This window comes from Mustelus asterias, chromosome 1 (assembly GCF_964213995.1).
Source record: "Mustelus asterias chromosome 1, sMusAst1.hap1.1, whole genome shotgun sequence".
Classification (NCBI taxonomy): Eukaryota; Metazoa; Chordata; class Chondrichthyes; order Carcharhiniformes; family Triakidae; genus Mustelus; species Mustelus asterias.
The window spans coordinates 49835846-49850478 of NC_135801.1; the positions used below are offsets into that span (position 1 = coordinate 49835846).

At 45.5% G+C, this 14633-nt stretch overlaps 1 protein-coding gene across 1 annotated transcript in view; it reads right to left on the minus strand.

Moving 5' to 3' along the window:
• The window catches only part of frem3 (Fras1 related extracellular matrix 3), a 209039-nt gene that overhangs the window by 129714 nt on the left and 64692 nt on the right, over positions 1–14633 (minus strand). The gene's annotated exons all lie outside the window — the stretch shown is intronic.

Sequence of the window (14633 nt, forward strand, 5' to 3'; positions counted from 1 at the left end):
CCTGCCATGGGAATTGTAGCAGGCAGGACAGGAAATTTGATGGACGATGCAAAGGTCTGTTGACCTCGGGCGGGAATTTTTGGTCTCGAGGGCGAGCACAGCCCGAAAACCCTGCCCAGAACGTCAGACAGTGAGGACAGGAGTTCGAAACTCTCTAATAAGAAATACTGCATTGATGTTAAGATAGTGGTAAATCTTCACTTTTTTTTCTGCCTGTAAGCTTGGATAAAAGGAATGGTGTGCATCTCAACCATTTTCTTGGGCTTATTTTGAGGTCTTTACAAACTTTTTGCCTGGTGTAAATAGTTTTTTTCACTTGCTTTAAAATGTTTTATTCTTTATCTCAAAAGTTTATCAGGAAACTTCTGTGATTCTGTTCAATGCTTTTCCTTCACAGTTTCTAAAAAATACAAAGATAGGATCTATCAAGCCAGGTTTGACTCTTGGATCTGTCTTGTCCTGTGTGATCATCAGTTGGGATCGTGACACTAGCATACATCCAATAAATGTATACAAAAAAGCTTGGTTGAATGGAAATAGACTCTGGTGATATCTGATGCACAATACCATCAGAGAATGAGCTGCCAAATATATCTTGAAATAATAACCATTGAAGGGATTCTCCAGTCAGTCTTTGTAAGGGCCCTTTGTAAGGGAAATTATGCGTAGAACGAAAGGAAGTGGGTGAGATCCTTAATGAGTACTTTGCATCAGCATTCACAAAGGAGAAGAACACATTGATTGATGGTGTCTCGGAGTGTATGTAAATCCTCTACAGCAAGTCATCATTACGAGGGAGGTTAGGTGTGTTAAAAAGCATTAAGATAGACAAATCTCCAGGGCCAGATGGCATCTATCCCAGGAGGGAGTCAAGAGAGGAAATTGCTGGGCCTCTAACAGAAATCTTTGTTTCCTCGTTGGCCACAGCTGAGGTCCCAGAGGATTGGAGGATAGCCAATATTGTCCTATTATTTAAGAAGGGTAGCGAGGATAACCCGGGTAATTATAGGCCAGTGAGCATGACGTCAGTGATAGTGAAATTGTTGGAGAAGATTCTTAGGGATAGGATTTATACACATTTGGAACTGAATGGTCTCATTAGTGAGAGCATGGTTTTGTATGAGGGAGGTCATGTCTCACTAATTTGATTGAGTTTATTGAGGAGGTGACAAAAATGATTGACAAGGGAAGAGCCATGGATGTTGTCTACATAGACCTAAGTAAAGCGTTTGACAAGGTCCCTCATGGCAGGCTGGTACAAAATATTAAATCACGCGGGATCGAGGGTGAACTAGCTAGATGGATTCAGAAATGGCTTGGCCAAAGAAGACCGAGGATAGCGGTGGAAGGGTGTTTTTCTGAATGGAGGTCTGTAACTACTGATGTTCCACAGGGATCAGTGGTGGGACTTCTGTTGCTTATAATATATAATTGGAAGAAAACATAGCTGGTCTGATTAGCAAGTTTGCGGATGATACTAAGATTGCTGGAGTTGCGGACAGTGGTGAAGATTGTCAGAAAATACAGCAGGATATAAATAGGCTGGAAAATTGGGTGGAGAAATTGACAGATGGAATTTAATCCAGTCAAATGCAAAGTGATGCCTTTTGGTAGATCCAATTCAGGTAGAAGCTATAAAATAAATGGCAGAACCATCAGGAGCATAGACACACTGAGAGATCTGAGAGTACAGGTTCACAGATCCTTAAAAGTGGCAGCGCAGGTGGAAAAGGTGGTGAATCATAAAATCCTCATAAAATCCCCACAGTGCAGAAGGAAGCCATTTGGTCTATCGAGTCTGCACCGACCACAATCTCACCCAGGCCTTATCTCCGTAGCCCCACTTATTTACCCTGCTAATCTCTCTGACACCGAGGGGCAATTTATCAGGGCCAATCCACCGAACTCGCACACCTTTGGATTGTGGGAGGAAACCAGAGCACCCGGATGAAACCCACGCAGTCACGGGGGGAACGTGCAGACTCCACGCAGACAGTGACCCAAGCCGGGAATCAAACACACGTCCCTGGCGTTGCAAGGCAGCAGTGCTAACCACTGTGTCACTATGCCACCCAAGCATTTGGCATGCTTCATTGGCCGAGACATCGAGTATAAAAGTTGGCAAATTATGTTACAGTTATAGTTATATAAAATATTGGTTAGGCCACATTTAGAATACTGGGCCCTATTTTACCATTTTAATTCTAAGTGCTAAGCAGACTTAAAACTGGGAGTGTTTCAGATCTGGCTTTTAGACCCATTCTCAGGCGCCCCTATACGCACTCTGCCCAAAAAAATAGCAGTGATTCTGAATCGCACTACAGAAGCTTGTGGGCGGGGCCTAACGTGCACAAAACACTGCAGCGCCGATCGGCGCCTCCAACTGTGCATGCGCAGTAGAAAAAATAGAAAAATGCTCCCCTGCCACATCGCTCCCAGGCCGGAAATTGCCTCCACCCTGGCCCCACAGACATTGCCCCAGCCGCCAACATAACTGACCCCCTTATCCCACCACCACCCCGCCACCCAGACCAATTGTGGACCCTTCCCCCCTCCCCCCCACCAATCACACACAGAGTGGCAGTGGACCCCCCTCCCCCCCACCGATCACACGCAGAGTGGCAGTGGACACCCCTTCCTCCCCATCGATCACACGTAGAGTGCTAAGGGACCCCCCTCCGCCACCCCTGCCCCTATGCCCATCACCCTCCCCGCACCAGAGAGCCTTCTGACCCACCTCCCTCCTCCCCCCCACCAGAGAGCCATCTGACCCGTCTCCCTCTCAGCGCCCCCTCCAGAGAGCCATCTAACCCGCCTCTCTTGCCCCTCCCCCACCACTGATCTACGTCAGAGAGCCGCCAGAAGCTCAGAACATATCTTCTCAGAAGCTGGAGCGCCCAAATCAGACCGTTGTGGATCATGTCTGCTTCGCACCGAATCTGGATGGGCGAACGCGGTGGTAAAGGGGAAAGTGTCGGTAAGTTTGGGCGTGCGACCCATTAAGTCAATTTAATTGATACAAATGCATTTAAATTGATGCTGCGCCCGTTTCGGGCGCGGTCCCAATGGTGGTCATTTTCGGCCCTTGGTAAAGGGGGAACCGGTGCGGAGGCAGGCGTGGATCACGGTACTCACCTCACGCCCGACTTTAACAAGTTTTCGCGCCCGAAAGCAGGTGCAACTTGATGGTAAAATCGGGCCGACTGTATCCAATTCTGGTCGCCACATTACCAGAAGGACATGGAGGCTTTGGAGGGAGTACATAAAAAGTTTACCAGGATGTTGCCTGGTATGGAGAGTATTAGCTATGAGGACAGGTTGAATAAACTGGGATTGTTCTCCCTGGAAAGACAAGGCTGAGAGGCAACCTGATAGAAATTTATAAAATTATGAGGGGCATAGATAAGGGGAACAGTTGGAAGCTTTTTCCCAGGGCAAAAATGACAATTAAAAGGAGACACAAGTTCAAGGTAAGGGGGGAACGTTTCAGTCGAGATGTATGGGGAAGCTTTTTACACAAAGGGTGGTGGGGGCCTGGAATGCACTGCCAAGTGAGGTGGTTGAGGCAGACACGTTAGCGACACTTAAAACTTATCTGGATAGACAGGTGGGAAATAGAGGGATACAGGTGGTTGGTCTGGATAGGACAAAGTGATTGGCGCAGGCTTGGTGGGCCGAAGGGCCAGTTCCTGTGCTGTACTGTTCTTTGTTCTTTGTGAAGGGCCCCACTCAATTCATTAACATATGTTTCTTATTCTTATACAAAGTTTTCTGTTTTTATTTCATGTTAACTGCTACTAGATCATCTTCTGTGATATCAATTGCCTTTATAGTAAAATAAAAGCAAAATCCTGCCGATGCTGATGATTTGAAATAAAAATAGGAAGTGTTGGAAAAACTCAGCTGGTCTGGCACCACCTGTGGGGAGAGAAACAGAGTTAACGGGTGGAACTTTCCTATCCTGCCCATTGCAGGAATCATGGCGGATGGGACAGAAAATTTGGCAGACAATTTAAAGATTGGTTGACCTCAGGCGGGAAAAATCTTGCACATTATTTCAAATCCTTCTTCTGTGACTCTTCTTCAGAACAAACTACCTTTTAGTAATTCTAGCAGGCCAATGGACCTTTCCCTCCTCTCCCTTCGCCTCCCTTTCCTCCTGTCTATTCCCATTCTGTGATTCCCTGCATTTATATTATTTTCTTCTCTGTGCTTTTGAATAATCATTGGTATAGAAGAAAAGCAACTAAAGAATTTGTTCTTTGATACCATAAAATTCAGACATTTGTTTTGCAAATTAGATTGTTCTTCGTAGATCATTGATTGCAGCTGGTAGAGCTAAGGAAGAACTTCCATTCATGCAAAACCTTCAACATCTGGTCCAAAGAGGAAGGTGACATTGCTGGATCTGGACCTGGGGAATGAGGTAAATCAGGTGGATCAAGGAAACATTCAGGGAACAGTGATCATACTATGATAAGGTTTCGATTTGCTATGGAAAAGGACAAATGAAAATGCAGAGTAAAATTAATGAATTTGGGAAGGGCCAGTCTCAAAGAGATGAGGGCCACGATCATACCAACCACCACACCCTGTTGCTCCTGCAAGTGAGGACAGAGAATTTGGTGCTCAGCCAAATCTCCATTCACTGCAGTGGGATCAAAAAATCCCGCCCGCATGAACAGTTGGAAAATTCTCCCTCTGGTAAACTGAAATCAAAGATTGGCAGGGAATATTGTAACAGAACAATGGACTGCCCATAAAGAGGCAGTAATTCAGATACAGTTGAGGAACATTCCACCTGAAAAAAGATATGACAAATAAAGACAAAGTTCCCTGGATAGCAAAAGAAATAAAGAGTAAGATGAAGTAGAAAAAGCAGATGCCAGGTTGACAATGCAATTGTGAACCAGGCTGAATATAGAAACTTCAGAGGGGAAGTGGAAAAAGAAATAGGAGAAGCAAAGAGAAAACATGATTAGAGATTGACAGTCAATGTCAATGAGAATCCAAAAATTTGCTGTTGGCACTTAAAAAATAAAACAGTTATAAGAGGAGAGATGGGGCTGAATAGGAAGCTAAAAGAGGATCTATGCATTGCAGTAGTGGCATGGCTAATGTACTAAATTATTATTTTATATGTGCCTTTATGAAGGAAGAAGATGCTGCCAAAGTCATAGTGAAAGAAGAAGTAGTTGGACACTGGATGGGCTAAAAATTGATAAAGAGGTATTGGGAAAGCTAACTATGCTTAAAGTTGATAAATCAGATGCACCCAAGGAAATTGTGGGTGGAATTTGCGGAAGCATTGGCCATAATCTTCCAATCCTACTTAGATAAAGGGGTGGTGCTAAAGGGCTGGAGAATTGCAAATGTCGCACTTGTGTTCAAGAAAGGGTGTAAGGATAAGCTTAGCAACTGCAGGCCAATAAGCTAAACCTCAGGGATAGGAAAGCTCTTAGATACAATAATTCAGGACAAAGTTAACAGTCACTTAGACACAATCTGTGGGGCGTCATGTGGCACAGTGGTTAGCACCGGTGCCTCACAGTGCTAGGGACCTGGGTTCAATTCCCGGTTTGCGTCAGTGTCTGTGTGGAGTCTGCATGTTCTGCCCGTGTCTGCGTGGGTTTCCTCCGGGAGCTCCGGTTTCCTCCCACAGTCCAAAAGGTGTGCTGGTTAGTGCATTGGCCATGCTAAATTCTCCCTCAGTGTACCCGACCAGGTGCTAGAGTGTGGCGACTGGGGGATTTTCACAGTAACTTCATTGCAGTTTAATGTAAGCCTACTTGTGAGACTAATAGATAAATTTAAACTTTAAACAAACGTGGATTAATTCAGAAATGCCAGCATGGCTTCAGGGCAAATTCTGTTTAATTAACTTGCTTGGATTTTTTAATGAGGTAACAGAGAGGCAAGATTATCGTAATGTGATTGATGTGTGTACATAGAATTCCAAAAGGAATTTAATAGTGTCACATAACAGGCTTGTCAGCAAAGTTAAAACACGTGGAATAAGAGGGGCGGTGGTAGGATGGATAAGAAGCTGATTGTGGGACAGAGAATTGGGGTGAGTGGTTGGTTCCCAGACTGGAAGAATGTACACAGTAAGGTTCCCCAGGGGTCTGTGATAGGATTCCTGTTTTTCTTCCTACATATTAATGACCTAGATTTGTATGTACAGGGCACAAATTCAAAATTTGCAGATGACATAAAACTTGGAAGTATAGTGAACTGTGAGAAGGATGGTGATAGACTTAAAGAAAAAAAAGCACGTGTTTAGCCTCAAAGGGAGAATTGCATCCAGCAACCTTTGAAAATGTTGAGAGGAGATTTGGGTAGAGGTATTTAAAATAACAATAACAATAATAATTAGTACAGAATAAGTAGAAAAAAGCTAGGGTACAGAAGGGTGGAGAACAAAGGACATAGATTAAGATGAATGAAAAAGAACCAAAGCGGACATGAGGAGAAACAATTTTACACAGTGAGTGGTTAGGATCTGGAATACACTGCCTGAGGTTTAATTGTGGCTTTCAAAAGGGAACTAGCTAATTATCTGAAGAGAAAAGCTTTGTAAGGCTAATGGTAAAAGGCAGGGGAGTGGGACTATATGATTTTCTCTTGCATAAAACCAGTATGGATACAATGGGCCAAATGGTCTCCATTAAAGCTGTAAATATTCTATGATTCTATATCACATGGTGCTTTATAGTCAAATAATTCATTCTGAAATGTAGTTCTTGTTTTCTTATTCAGCAGCCAACTTGTACACTGCAGGATCCCACAAACAGCACCAAAACAAATGATCAGTTAATCTTGTTTTGGTGATATTGATTGAAGGATAAATGAGACACCAGGTATACACTCCCACCCTTTCTCATAGGTGTGGAATCATTTATGTCCAACAGAGAAGAGGAAGCTTAACATCTCATCAGAAAGACAGCACCTCTGAAAATGCAGTGTTCGCAGTACTGCATCGGCAGCCTACATCATATGCACAAGTTCTAGATTTGGATTTAAACCCACAGGCGTTGCCTCAGAAGTGAGAATTGTTTCCACACTGAGGGTGGATTTTCCACCCCACCCTACGTGGCATATTTCCCACTGGCAGAGGTGGCTTGCCATTGGCCGCTGGCAGGATATTCCTGTCCCGCCAATTCCTACAATGTTTTGGGAGGCTTGCCCATCCTGCCACCAGGAAACCTGCCGCGGGGTCTCCTCGACTGGACTGAAAGATCCTGCTGGCAGGAATGGCTGGAAAATCCTGCTCTGAGTAAAGGCTGACTTTGATCCTGTCATAACATCCTGTCTGCCTGTTTGGATTGATACTGACAATCTTATTTGACTATTTGATGTTGTCCTGGCTAACATCCCTTTTCCAACAACACCACCACCAAGTCCAGATTGTCATTCATTTCATTATTGTTTGGAATCTTCCTGAATAACTGCTGCCTTTGCCTACATAGCAACAGTATGCACACATCAAAATAATCCACTGCATTTCAGACATTTCCGAAAGACATTTATTTGAACCACCCAAGCATACGCAAGCATTATGCTAAGAATGTTGACATTTTTATTAAATGCTGGGTTATTTATTCAATGCCTTGAAACCATGCCATGTGATATCAGCGATAAACTATGTCAACACATTTGCATTGAATTCTTCTGCCTACAATTTTATCAATGATGTTAACTTGTTTCAGGAGCTGTTTTAAATAAAATCTCAATAATTTGAAATATTTTGAATTATGTTGTTTTTTTTCTCCTGTGTTTTAGAATTTGACTTTGGCCAGAGCAGTTTTAAGTTTTTGATAAGATAATCTCAGTCACATTTTCTTGTTTCTCATGGCGGGTTTTGATCAGGTGGACTGGAAGTAATATTGCTACAAAACAGGTCTGTAAATGTCATAATCGCATTCTGACAACCTAACACCATGTGACCTTTCCCAAAGGCCAGCTTGAAGCAGTCTGACCATCAAAGGCTGCGAAACCTCGCACCAGTGGGCACAGAGGCAAAGGCCAGAACTGGCAATGACCTGACCTCGTGAAGAATCTGTTAGAGGAAGTGAAGTGTGAGAAACACTGCAAAATGAGCCATTCTACTGTTGTTGCAGTTTCACTGGTCTTGACTTGTGCTTTCTCTCCAGTCACTGATGCACTAACATAAACATCCAACTTTTTTTTAAAGATAACAGACTGCTAAACTGTGCCATGCCTGTCTCAAGTTACAAATGTATTTGCTGCACTTTTATTGTCTGTGATGTGACACTGAGCCCGTGTTGAGACACAAAAAAAGCTGCTGTCTTTCCAGATCTATCCATCCCATTCATTTGGCACAAAACTCAATCATTTTGGTTTGAAAATTAGCCAATTCCACCTCATTTCACTTCAAAAAACAAATGCAGCTCCATTGCTCCTGGGTTGGCAAAGTGTCAAAAATTGTAGAAAGAATGATTTACACTGATATAGCACCTTTCCAACCCTCAAAATGTCCAAAAGCCAACAAAATACTTGTATGAGGAGTAGCCACTGTTGGAAAACAGGAAATGCATCAATCAATTTGTGCACAGCAAGGTCCCAAAAACAGCAACCAGTTAATCACCAGATTATTTGTGCTTGGGTCTCCTGGGATCTTTTCCATCCACCTGAGGGGGATAACAGGGCCTCAGTTCAATGTCTCACCTCAAGTCAGTACAGCATTCCCTCAGTTCTGCACTTCAGACTCAGAGGTGGGAATGCTCCCACTGAACCATGGCTGAAACACAACTTCATAAATCTCACTCTAAATATTTTCCCAATGCTACAGCTTTGAATCTCACTTTTCTTTGCTTATACATTGCCATTTTTCCTGAATTGTCCAGATCGCCAACAACTTGGCCTAGCCCCTCCATGCCAACGCTATAGTTAAGAAAGTCCACCAATGCCTCTACTTTCTCAGGAGGCTAAGAGAATTTGGCATGTCCGCTCTCACCAACGTTTACAGATGCACCATACAAAGCATCCTTTCTGAATGTATCACAGCTTGGTATGGCTCCTGCTCGGTCCAAGACCGCAATAAACTACAAAGGGTTGCAAATGTAGCCAATCCATCACGCAAACCAGCCTCTCATCCGTTGACTCCATCTGCACTTCCAGTTGTCTCAGAAAATGGGTGGCACGGTGGCGCAGTGGTTAGCACTGCCGTGCCAGGGACCCAGGTTCAATTCCCGGCCTGAGTCACTGTCTTTGTGGAGTTTGTACATTCTCCCCATGTCTGCGTGGGTTTCTTCCGGGTGCTTTGGTTTCCTCCCACAGTCCAAAGATGTGCAGGTTGGGTGGATTGGCCATGCTAAATTGCCCCTTAGTGTCAGGGGGACTAGCTGGGGTAAACACATGGGGTTACAGGGATAGGGTCTGGGTGGGATTGTGGTCGGTGCAGACGCGATGGGCCGAATGGCCTCCTTCTGCACTGTAGGATTCTATGATTCTATGATAAAAGCAGCCAGCATAGTCAAGGGCCTCACACATCCAGGATATACTCTCTTCCACCTTCTTCCATTGGTAAAAAGATGCAAAAGTCTGAGAATGCGTACAACTGACTCAACTGACTCAAGAGCAAATTCTTCCTTGCTGCCATCAGACCTTTGAATGGACCTGCCATATCTTAAGCTGATCTTTCTCGACACCATATCTGTGACTGCACCCTCTTCTTTCCTTCTCCCCATGTACTCTATGAACAGTATGTTTTGTCTATATAGCACGCAAGAAATAATACTTTTCAATGTATCTCAATACGTGTGACAACAATCAATCAAATCAAATCAAATCTCAGGCTGTCATGCATCATTACTTCAGGGAGGTCACCATGGCCTGTATTAAAAGGAAAGTGAACTTCATTATCTTTTCTCGAAGCAAAGAGAAGCAGGAGTAGCAGGACATGGTTTTTCCCAGGATAATGGACTCCCCAGGATTTAGAAAGCCGTCAGTTGTACACATGTTGTTCAGTGGGTACTACATGTCAATCATGAGTTGCACAGAACCGCACAGGATTCCACTTCCTGAATGTATAGTTGCAGGTGATCATGATGCTGGTAAATGCCCCTATCCTGGCAGCAGTCATAGAGTGTGGTATTTAACACAGGTAGCAGCAGTCATAGATCATAGAATACTACAGTGCAGAAGGAGGCCATTTAGCCCATCGAGTCTGCACCGACCGCAATCTCAACCAGACCCTATCCCCATAACCCCATGCATTACCCAGCTAGTCTCCCAGACACTAAGGGGCAATTTAGCATGGCCAATCAACCTAACCAGCACGTCTTTGGACTGTGGGAGGAAACTGGAGCACCCGGAGGAAATCCATGCAGACACAGGGAGAACGTGCAAACTCACACAGATAGTGATCCAAGCCGAGAATCAAACCCAGGTCCCTGGCGCTGTTAGACAGCAGTGCTAACCACTGTGCCACCGGCTTACTCATCAGCTGGAGAGCTGGCAAGAGCCTGGTGACGCATCCTTTTGGGAATGTGCCCGGCAAGTGTCCACCAACAACCTCACCTTCTCCCCCCTCACTGACCTCCCACAACCTGTGAGCTGCTGACCAATTAGAGGCCAGCAGCTGTGCATGCAGCCAACACAATGGGGAGCAGAAGCAGTTGCTGGCAATGCACCCACCAGAGGCCCAAGATTGCCGAGGGACCCTCAAAGGTGAGTGATGGTGGGAAGAAGGGGGAGGGGGGGGGGGCAGCGAAGGTGAGCCTCCTTTCCCAGTGTTGTGTGGCTCAAACAGGCACTGAGTGCCTTTGAATGTTGAAGCCCTTCTCAGCAGCCTGCACGCAGCCCCGACAGGATTTGATATTCGGGATTCCCGCGTGGAGTTCTCAACTCTCTGGTTGTATACAACATTAATTGGCTCATGTACAGTCTTACTGCCCAGACTTAATTGGGCCAGAGGTGAGTAGGCAGTGGGATCCCCATGTAACTACCCTCCCACCTAATTAACGGGCCCCCTACTCCAAACTCACCTCAGAGCAGGACATTAGATTCCTCTCAATGTTTTTGTCCCATGCAAGTCAGTCATTTCTGTCATCCTCAAGCTACCATATAGAACCAGTGGTAAGGGTTACCTACTCTACACGTGGCAATGAGTCTCCTCTACCACCCACCACCTAAAACAAGAACCATGCTACAGCTGGGATTGTGTTAAAGCAGATCATCAGCACCCTCAAACACCAGCTACCTTGACCACACGGGGAGGGAGAGGGAGCAGTGCCCTATGGCACTCAGCAAATTCCTGACTCTTGGCAATTTGCTAACCTGGCAATAATGAGGATGCAGTTGGTGTCACGAGTACTTCGTCAACCGTCCTTCAGAAAGAGCAGCAATAGAAGGGCAGCATGGTGGCACAGTGGTTAGCACTGCTGCCTCACAGCGCCAGGGACCTGGGTTCAATTCCGGCTTCAGGTGACTTTTTGTGTGGAGTTTGCACATTCTCCCTGTGTCTGCGTGGGTTTCCTCCGGGTGCTCCGGTTTCCTCCCACAGTCCAAAGATGTGCAGGTTACGTGGATTGGCCATGCTAAATTGCCCCATAGCATCAGAGGGATTACCAGAATAAATATGTGGGGTTATGGGGAGGGGTGGGATTGTTGCCGGTACAGACTCGATGGGCTGAATGGCCTCCTCCTGCACTGTAGAAATTCTATGATTCTATGAGAAGGAAGAAAGCATGAGGTATTTGCCATGTCATTTTTCCAGGTAGGTTGGCTGTGAGTATTTCAGAAGACCCCAGTTCCACTGAAAATCCGTAGATCACCTCGACTATGCCCACTTTTGTATCATTTTTATGGACCCTTACAACGTCCTCTTGGCCAAAATTCTGAAATAAAAGGTACTGCACCAGGTGGGTACGTTGGGCCAGTAGTCAGGATTGGCTGACTGACAGGCAACAACATCCTGTTAACATCCTGTAGTGAATGCCACACACTAGAAGATACCCACAAAAAATTGCAGTTGTCATAGTGTATGTATTGAAAAGGTGCTTCATTTAACACAGGGGGGAGGAGATTCTCCCAATAAAATTCTGTATCAAATTCGCGTGAAAACTGGAGTAAATCACACTGCTTTTTTCAGTGGGAGTTTAAAAACGAATCTCCCACATTCTGTGCACTCCAGAGTGCAATAGCATAAATTACTCTAAAAATCAGGGCCAGGACCTATTCCCGCTGGAGAGGCTGGCAGCATAGTTCTGAGCAGGCCACAGCGCATGCGCTGATCTATCAGTGCCAATATCAGCGCATGCGCAGTGGCCCCTGTCTGCCGGCAGCCGATTAATCGCTGGCCAGCCCCGTGACCCCAGCAACATCGGCCCTCCACCACCCCCCCCCCCCTATGGCCAGCCCTGATTGCTGGCCTCCCTCCCACTACTCGCGATCTATATGCAGAGTGGCGGCAGGAATCCCTCACCCCCACTGATTGCCCCCAATTGTCCCACCCCCCAATCAGGCCCTGCCTCAATTAGGCCCTGCCCCCTTGACGCTGCCCTATGCTCAGTGGGCATTGGCACTTTGCTTCTTGGGCAGTGGCAGGGAGCACAGGCTGGCACTGCCAGGGTGCTAATTGCCTAAGGGGCACCCCTCGGAGCCCGACCCTCTGGTGGGCCCCAATTGTCCCCGTCACTCCAACAGGGTCGGGCCGCTAGCTCCCCAAAAGTGGACAGCTACCATAAATGCCACTGGAGCGAAATACTCCTGGCGCGGGTGGGGGGGGAGAGAGACTAGAGGACCCGGAGACTTCAGTCCCGGGCCCATTAATTATATTTAAATTAGATTTGCATGATCCTTTGCGTGCCTAATGCAGCTCCATGTCTATTTCCAGAGGGGAGCTTGCGGCGCCGGATATCCGGAGCTGTGAGACGCGCTAGGGGCCAGATGCCCAGTGCAGATCGCACTAATCCGGCCCCACTGAAAACTCCTGGACGGCTGCACGAAAAATTAGTGCAACGGGATGGGAGAATTGTCCCCAGGATTTTAGCTATCCTCTCACCACAGACTTTAACAGGATTAAAAGTTCTCACTGGACAAAATGATGAATAGCTGTCCATATTTAAAACAGACCTAGGAATGTAAATACAAATTTTGTCAAGAGTCTGGCCTCAACCTGTTCATAATCATCGAATATAAAAGTCTAATTGGGAATTGTTTTATTCAGATTTGAAAAGGCAGGGTTACATCTGATGGGCTCAAAATTACTCGAGGAACAAACACTACTTTCTTCAAATCTGCCTGTTATAATCTCAGTAAGAAGTTTAACAACACCAGGTTAAAGTCCAACAGGTTTATTTGGTAGCAAAAGCCACACAAAAGTGTGGCTTTTGCTACCAAATAAACCTGTTGGACTTTAACCTGGTGTTGTTAAACTTCTTACTGTGTTTACCCCAGTCCAACGCCGGCATCTCCACATCATGTTATAATCTCAGCATCTATCATCGAGGAGCACAGCTTCCTCACTACCAATCTTGTTCCATGACCAAGTCCTTGCTCAGGATTCCAGTTTCATAGTAACATGCCCCTTTCTCGAGTCTAGGTTTGTGTGATGGTATATACTCATTGCTGTTAGACTGTGTAGAAACTCTGGAAGTGTTCTTCATCTATTGAATTAATGTTGATGTATCCTTTTAATTCAACTGTGAACTCTTCTTAAAATTTTTCATTCAAATCCAGTGAACCTTCATTATTAACACAAAGAAAAACTTTCATATAAGTTGAATCCATTTTGTCACACTTTACCAATTCTAACATCTCATCCACCTTGGCACTCCCATCCCATCTCTCACAGACACAGTCTCTCCAGCCAGGGTAACTTTGTTGTGAGGTCCCCCTCTTTCAGCTGTTTGTGCTCGACATCAAGCACCCTGTCGCCACTGCCACCAATTGTTGGCAGCTGCACTGCAGCTGCGTCACATGCTCCAGTCCTCTGCGCAACCCACATGCCTCAGGGTACACCAGGCGTCATCCACCAAATAAATCCACCAATAGACTTGTCCCTTAAACTGACCAATCAGCATAGTCCAGACAAACAAAAAATGAGTATTGTAGTAATGAATGTTCCAAGCCTGAGGCGATTTTGAGGTGGGCCTCTCAAAAGGGCAAGCAGATCACCTGTCTGGGACAAGAGGAAAGCTGTTTAAATATACAAGTCAGGTTGCTACAACAATTCAAGTACAATTGAGGTGAGGGACTGCAGAGTAAAAATAGCATCGGTGAGTTTCTGACAGGAACAGGGCGGGAAATCAGTATCTCCCATTTTGAGCAGTCATTGCCCTGTTCCTTTTGTTGGAGTTAAAATTGAAGCCTTTATTGAAGTTAATATCTATAACTCCATAGAATCCACAGAATCCGTAGAATCCTTACAGTGCAGAAGGAGGTCACTCAGCCTACTGAAACTGCACCAACTCTGAAAGAGCATCTTACCCATGGCCAACCCTCTCCCTCTCCCCATAGCCCCGTGCATTTATCATGGCTAATTCCCCCTAACCCACACATCTTGGGACACTAAGGGGCAATTTAGCATGGCCAATCCATCTAATATGCACATCTTTGGACAGAGGGAGTAAACCGGAGTACCCAGAGGAAACCCATGCAGACACAGG